The sequence below is a fragment of the Triticum aestivum genome, chromosome 3B (assembly GCF_018294505.1).
Source record: "Triticum aestivum cultivar Chinese Spring chromosome 3B, IWGSC CS RefSeq v2.1, whole genome shotgun sequence".
In the NCBI taxonomy this organism is placed as follows: Eukaryota; Viridiplantae; Streptophyta; class Magnoliopsida; order Poales; family Poaceae; genus Triticum; species Triticum aestivum.
This window is the reverse complement of record NC_057801.1, coordinates 144,775,866-144,783,853: the sequence shown is the minus strand read 5'-3', so window position 1 is coordinate 144,783,853 and position 7,988 is coordinate 144,775,866. Positions and strand designations below refer to the sequence as shown.

At 49.2% G+C, this 7,988-nt stretch overlaps 1 pseudogene; it reads right to left on the bottom strand.

The window, feature by feature from the left end:
• Positions 1-3,797: 3,797 nt before the first annotated feature.
• On the bottom strand, positions 3,798-4,473 carry LOC123065055 (aspartic proteinase nepenthesin-1-like; annotated as a pseudogene).
• Positions 4,474-7,988: the final 3,515 nt, after the last annotated feature.

The following is a 7,988-nucleotide window of genomic DNA, read 5'->3' as shown; positions in this document are numbered from 1 at the left end:
GCGGATATGGACTTCTTGGATGCTTACATGGTACATAGACAACTTGAAGTGGATACTCTAAAATGCTCAAGACAAGTGTGAGTACTATGGATGGCCATCTCGTAGGGAGACGGGGATGAATCCATAGTGGTGTATTGGGTGGTGATTAGTGGACTCGTGTACGCCATATCACCTCAAAGAAGTTCTGGTAGTCGTAGAACAGGATAGCCACATAGTCAAAGCTGGCTTGCTGCAACTAAACCCCACATTACCCTCTTGATACAAATGCATGTATGATAGGATCTGATGTAAGTCTTGCTGGGTACCTTTGTACTCATGTTGCTTTATTTATGTTTTTTCAGCGGAGACTTCGGTCTTAATAGTGTTCTCGTGGACTTCGACGAGTAGTTTGTACCTCAGCTACGATCTTGATCGGATGTTGTAGATAGTCAGGCTCTTCAGCCTTTTTCATTTGTAGATGTCTGTACCCAGACATGTAATGCTTTCGCTTGTTGCTTGTATGCTCTGTATGATGGGTCTTGTGACCCCTGTTTGAAATAAAGGCTATGATGGCTCTTTGAGCTTTATCTATGTGAGTTGTTGAGTTATGCTGTGATGCCATGTTGTATAGCACATACTTGCATGTTATGCGTACGTGTAATGTGTAATGCTATGTGTGGGATCTGACTATCTAGTTGTTTATCCTTAGTAGTCCTCTTACCGGGAAATGTCTCCTAGTGCTTCCACTGAGCCCTGGTAGCTTGCTACTGCTCCGGAACACCTAGGCTGGCCGGCATGTGTCCTTCTTCGATCCTGTGTCTGTCCCTTCGGGGAAATGTCACGCGATGAATACCGGAGTCCTGTTAGCCCGCTACAGCCCGGTTCACCGGAGTCCTGTTAGCCCAGTGCTACAGCCTGGATTCACTCGCTGATGACCGACACGTTCGAGGCTGGGTCATGGATGCCTGTCCCTGTAAGTTTGTGCCACTTTGGGTTTACGACTAGCCATGTCAGCCCGGGCTCCTTATCATATGGATGCTAGCGACACCATCATATACGTGTGCCAAAAGGCGCAAACGGTCCCGGGAAAAGGTAAGGCGACACCCGTGGGGATACCGTGCGTGAGACCGCAAAGTGATATGAGGTGTTACATGCTAGATCGATGTGGCATTGAGTCGGGGTCTTGACAGTGGAGGTGCCGTCCGTTCGGCGCTAGTATCTCCGGTGATTTGGATCACGACGAGAACGACTCCCTCAACCCCGTTCTCTTGAATGCTTCCGCACGCGATCTACAAGGGTATGTAGATGCACTCCTCTCTCTCGTTGCTAGATGAACTCATAGATTGATCTTGGTGAATGTAGGAAAAATTTTATTTTATGCAACGTTCCCCAACAACTAAGTCTGACAATAAGAGTAGGGGATACGTATGAGGAGGCAAGGACCTAGCTACGGTGAGGTTTTGTACACATGACTTTACGAGTCCAGGCCCCTCTCGGAGCAGGTAAAATCCCAACGTCTCGGTGCCCTGAGGCGGTCGACTGAAATATGAGTGTGTGTGTGTGTGTGTGTGTGTGTGTGTTACAGGGGGTACGAACCCTTGTGCCAGAGGAGGGGGGTGGCTTATATATAGTGCGCCAGGACCCCAGCCATCCCACGTTACAGGGTTCAATGTACATTAAGACAGGGCGTTACTGGTAATGCCAGCAATAAATAGCTATCAATGATCTTTAAGACTACGGAGTGAACGCCTGACCATTGCCATCCTGGGTGATTCTAGGTCTTCTGCATTCCGAGTGGTTTTTGTATGGTCGGGTGACTTCATCTTGGTCGAATGGAATTGGGGTATCCGAGTGAGATAACTGTCGAGTGGATTGCACTCCAAGGTTACTTCAGTCGGTACCTTTTGTTATACTTTGAATGTTCTTGATTCTAGGATAGTGACCTTGGGTAGGGCGTATAGGTCAGGCCTAGGACCCTACCCTAGGTCTACGTCATCATCATTAGCCCCCGAATGGATTGAGGTCTGAATGAAAAGAGAGTTGAAGTTGATCCCGACCTGATTCTTATGCTTTGTAGGCATTTTTTGAGTCTGGGAATCATGCTGAAACTTCAACTTTATTTCAGTCGCCTTGATCGATTCAGAGGTCGTCGAGTGAACTATACTGACAATCTTCGAGTGTTGATATGGTACAAAATCTTCGTCGCGATTGGTTACTCTGCGGTTCCTGGATCTCACGGGATTCAAAACTTTGGGGAAGCGCGCGGGACGGAGTGCGCCGCAGTAACCCATTCAACAAACCCGCAATTCTCCCCTTCCTGCAAAAAGAGCAAAAAGAGAAGAAAAAACAAGTTAGTTCATACCACAGGTTAATAAAGAAGAAGAGCACTAGCACTCAAATTAACGGTTTTTCCTTTCTACATTGGTAATAACAAATGCATCACTTATTCCAAATTACAGCACCACTCAGCATGAGCTACACTGGTAATTGTACCTACCCACAAAATAACAGCATGAGCATCCCTAAATTACTGCACCACTCAGCTACAGATTTGAACTAGATTTTGGTAATCGGCTACAAAACAAGAGCAAGCTCAAACTGCAAAATTGGTGAACTGCCATAGCATATGTAGTACATACTATCAATTGATTTGAATATTTGTAGCAGTTAGCTACATAACAACAGGTGCATCCCAACATAAAAGTAATAGTTCACTGAATATTTAGTCCCAAACAGCAGCAAAAGTAACAGCAACATAAATAACAGTAGCACTGTCATTCAACTACATAAAAATGCCACAACAACAACATAAAACCTATAGAAGTCCCAAACTGGATATTTAACATGAGAGCAAGAACAATGCCACTGCAAAATAACAGTAACATTGTCATTAAACTACACAAGCTATAGCTGTTGCAAAAGTTAATAATCAGCCCTAACAAAATGACAGTAAAGTTCCACTGCCAACCTAAATATGCCCTAATAATCAGGCCTAATAACTATGACCTTGTATTGATGTTCAATATGCCACTGTCAAACCAACAATAATATGACACTATCAACCTAAATATAATATCCCACTATCAACATACAATTCATATCGGCTCTGCACATGCTAAGAACTTTCTGCCTGTGTCTGTTCCTTCAAAGGTGGCAAGCCTCTCAGATGCCTTGCTGTGCTTCTCACATGGGGACATCAGATCCATCTCAAGCCCATGGTAATCGGGATCTTCAAGGCTGAAAGGGACCTGTAGAAGCTCGTACAAACAAAATGCCCAAATCAAACCCAACGAAATCAACCAAATCAAGAAGCCCCAAATCTAAAACCCTAACTCTAAACCTAGCTTAAGGAAACTCACCTGGTTAAGCGTTGGTGAATGAGGTCGAGTGCATGTATGACAGGCTGGACATGTCCTCACTGCTTTCGTCTTCGAAAACCATGGCGGGCGGCGGTGGTCCGGTCCGGCACTGCTGCAGGCGATGACGCGGGAGGCGAGGAGCGAGGAGGGAGGCACGAGCGAGGAGGGAGGCACGAGCGAGGAGGAAGAGAGTGGGGCATGGGCCGGTCCAGTTCGAGCCGGACCGCACCTAGCGAGTGAGCAGGCGGGCGGGTGCCCATTTGCCAGTGTGGTAGCTGACATGCAGGCCCGGGCGGTCAGTTCCAGCGTCAATACGTATAAATATGAAGTTTAGCCTGATTTGCAACCGTTCACCTCAAACTTCATACTGACACTAAAAATTACCAAACTTGGTACCAATTCATCACCGCCGCCCAAAATGTGGTACTATCGTGCAATTATCTCAAAACTTCCAGAACCCTATAGCTGCGCCACGAGAGACAGGCTCCCGCGGCCGAAGCCGACCAGCCCAGTGGAGTTGTACCAGTCGCCCCCGTTGTCTCTGCCGCAGCCGAACGCGACAGCTCCGGCAAAGGCGGCGGCCTGTACCTGGCCGGGGCCAGAGCTGAACGTGAGTGTCTCCGTGCCTAGGCCGCCAGCCAAGTGGGAGCTGTCGTGGTAGCCGCAGAGGGAGCTAGGGGTGCATCCACGACTGCACATGGGCAGGCACGCATTGCTGGAGCAGGTCAGAGGGGAGAAGCTGGACGAGGCGGTGGGGTCGTAGACGGGCATGTCATGCGGGAAGCAGACCTTGCACGGCCGACACTGCGTCCAGGTGAGGTCGCTGCCGGTGTCGAAGAGGGCAACGAACGGCACCGGCGGCGTCCCGATGGCGAGCTCCATGAGGTACTCGGCTTGGCCCGACCGAAACCTTGGCCTGGCCGGAGCCTTGGCCCGGCCACCGAGCTGGAAAATGCCGTGGCCTCTCGGAGGCGCTTCTGTGTGCGGCTCGGTGCATCAGCACTGCCTTGGTGAAGCCGTCCTTGGAGTCAATGTGGGTGAGCGTGAAGCGGTAGCCGGAGCCGGACGGTGGTGGCGCCGCTGAGCTGACTAGTGAGGCAAGCACGAGCAAGCTCAGAGCTTGTAAGTGGCCCATGAAACTGAGCATGTGGATGATCAGGAGCTCTGCGGTCCGGGCTTGAAAAGTCATGTTCAAACTTTCATGTCATTATGTAGGAGAGTTTTTGAGCAGCTAAATTTTTGCCATCTTCCTCTTTCAAGATTCTGCACCTTAATTATGACAATGTCAAGATCCACGAGGTAAGTAGTAGGGGAACGTTAACAATGTTTGGAATGGAAGGTGATGGGCACAATCATACCATCGTGATTTAGCATCTAGACGTACGTATATGAGCCCCCGTTTCGCCCCCGCTAGGGCGGCTCGCGCAGAACCCTACCCCCACAGCCGCTGGGCTCCCAACCCCTCCCTCCCCTCCCCTCCACCCCGTTGGAGTTGGCCACGGGAAAAGCCCCAGGCGGCTGACGGTATCAGCAGAGGCTCCCTTCCCTCTCACATTCCTTTAGGTGAGGCGGGTCACCCCAGGCGCAGGGGCCCTCCTCCCCGATCTGAGCCATCATCGCGGCGGCGCGGCCGACCTGAGGCGGCCGCCGACGGAGCCTTGGCGGCATGGTGATGGGAGGAGACGGCGGAACGGCAGGCTTCATGGAAGATCTGGTGGTGCCGGCTGCTTGGTGGGCGTGCTTGTCATGGCGGCATAGGTCGCAGTGGCCGGAGGCTTGGCCGGTCGGCGGCGACGGAACATGGCCGGTGGCAGCGGCAATGTTCTGTCTGGATCCCGGGGCGGCGGCCCTGGAGGGTGGCGGCTGGTGAAGCTAGGGCTTCCCGCGGCGGCATGGCGTGGTGTCTCTGTCCAAGGTGGAACTCTGACGGCGATCTGCTATGGATTGGTTCGGATCAGAGATGGTGACGAGCGCGCGGGATCCATCTCGGCGACTCTCGCGGCTTGGCGAGGAGGGGTGGGAGCCCTCCTCCTAGGCTCCAGTGGTGGCACACTCAGGCTGTGGCCGGTGCACCAGGGCTCCTACGGTGGCACTGTTGTGCGGTTGGTCGCCAGATCTAGGTGGCTGGATCTGGGGCTTTGAAGGCGGTCGAGACGGTGCACATGTTGTCGGGTGGATTTCTTGGGACGGATCCGGGTGAAAACCTGGTTTTCGGTCGATGGCCGGAGCTGGTGATGACGATGCCCTTATCATCGTTTCCTTCATGAAGGCATCATCGAGGTGAAGTTCCCAACTCCACTCAATACCTCCGGGGGAAACCCTAGATCAGCTGATCGGATGTTCACTACTAGGGAAAACCCTAGTAGTATCACGGGTTTTGAGGCTAGCAGCAGCGCGGGTTGCCGCGCTACTAATAAGGCGCTAGCTAACTTATAGTAGTAGCGCGGTCCGCACCCGCGCTACTACTGTTGATGATATCAGCAGCGCTTTTGCAGAACGCGCTACTATTAGTTAGCTGTAGCGATTTCATTGTCCCTCGCTACTGCTATATCTTTCATCATTTCCCCCCTTTCCCTTTTTCGGTTTCAATAAACTGCAATTTTCAGATACTAAGTACTACTAGATATCAAATTCATAAACCATTATAAGTACTAGGTAGTACTCCCTACATTCCAAATTACTCGTCGTGGTTTTAGTTCAAACCACGATGAGTAATTTGGAACGAAGGGAGTACTAGATAACAATTTCATGCATAGTCAACATGCATCCTCAAGCAATACAAGGTCATATCAACGACGATCATCATATGTAGTTCTAGATGATATCGACGACGATCATCATATGTAGTTCTAGATGATATCGACGACGATCATCATATGTAGTTCTAGATGATATAGCCACACACACATATGTAGTTCTAGATGATATCGAAGACAATCATCATCCTGAAGCCTGGGCGGTTGGTGTTCCTGATAGTAATTAGGATGGCTTGTCCACCACGAAGATTCTTGTCATCGAGGAATTTCTTCCACCCAACCGAGTTTAAGTGTGTGCGACCGTCCGTGTCCACGCGGTAAGTACAGGTTGTGACGGAGCCCCTTGCAGTAAGGCGTAGTCCAGCTGAGCCTTCTTCATCAGGCTCGATACCATAACTCACAGATAGGCTCTTTGCCAATTTCTGAATAAGAAAAACATATCAATTAATAAATAGCCTCGCACATACTCTTGCAAATAAGTATATATGAATTATCTACACTATTAATAGTTCCTTTGATTCGACACTAATAAGCATGTGATCGAACTCTACACTAAAACATATCATCGACTAGATTCCACACAACATACCATATCATTGGACTCTACACTATGTATTTCATCGGATAATTGGCATTTGTAAGTATAACATACCATATCATGCCGATCAACCATGGTACTTGTCAGGCAGGTCACGAATGGCACCCCGACAAAGTCAGCACGTGGCGGAATTATGTCCCACAGGTTGGACACCTCCTCCTCGCTCAACCTCATTCTTTGAGCTACGATGGCTTCATGAAGTGGGTCCTCATCATCTTCATCGAGTGGGTCCTCATTATCTTCATCATCTTCATCATCTTCGTCATCTTCATCGTCTTCCACCAGGTTGAGATAAATGACAGCCAGCTTGGGTCTTTCTGCTCTGAAGGAGAAGCTGATCAACTCACCACCAGTAAGACGCATGCGGGCGAGGAAACGGGCCCATCCATCTCCTCCAATCTGCGACATATTGCGTTCTTTCTCGACCTCCATAGTGTACGGCCCCCCAGGAGCCTCAAATGTCACAGTGTCTCCTGTCAGCTTGTTGAATTTCTACCTCACATTGCATGGGACGATCTGTGTAAAATAAGCAAAATGACACAATGCAGTAATGCCAACACTAAAAATAAAATAGTTGTTACATTTCATCTAATTTCTTACCGCCACATGATGAAAACTCGGCTGGAAGTAGATGACGAACAGCTTACCAGTTGCAAGGCTGTTGGCGCACCTTGACTTGCACAGTCGATATAGTGGTGGTGGTGGTGGCACCATTTTTCCTAAAGCAATATGAGCAATGGATTAACGATCCACTTCACAGGAAAGAAAAACAGTAGCATGTGATATTTTTGGTTCTTCCGCGAGAAGCAATTTGATGGACAATTATAATCCTAAGATCTAGTAACATATTAGATGACAAGGTACCACCAACATTTTGCCAAAAAATAACTTATTACAAAAAACAAAAGCATCTGCCTATCCATGTACAGAAAAAATAACAATAAAATGGTGCATACTAAATCAACTAAATCAACTAGCCTACTAAATCAACTAAATCAAAATGTTCTAAATCAACTAAATCAACTAGCCTACTAAATCAACTAAATCATATCAACTAAATCAAAATGTTACATATGAACTAGCCTACTAAATCAAAATGTAGTAGGGAGGAGGGAGAAGGAGGGGCGACTCGAGGAGGAAGAAGAGAGTAGGACGGAGGAGGAAGGCGGAGCGAGGAGGGGCCGGCCGGCGACAAGTGGAGGGAGGACGGAGGAGGAAGGCGGAGCGAGGAGGGGCCAGCCAGCGGCGAGTGGAGGGAGAACGGAGGAGGAGGCCGATACCGAGTCCAGCAAGGAG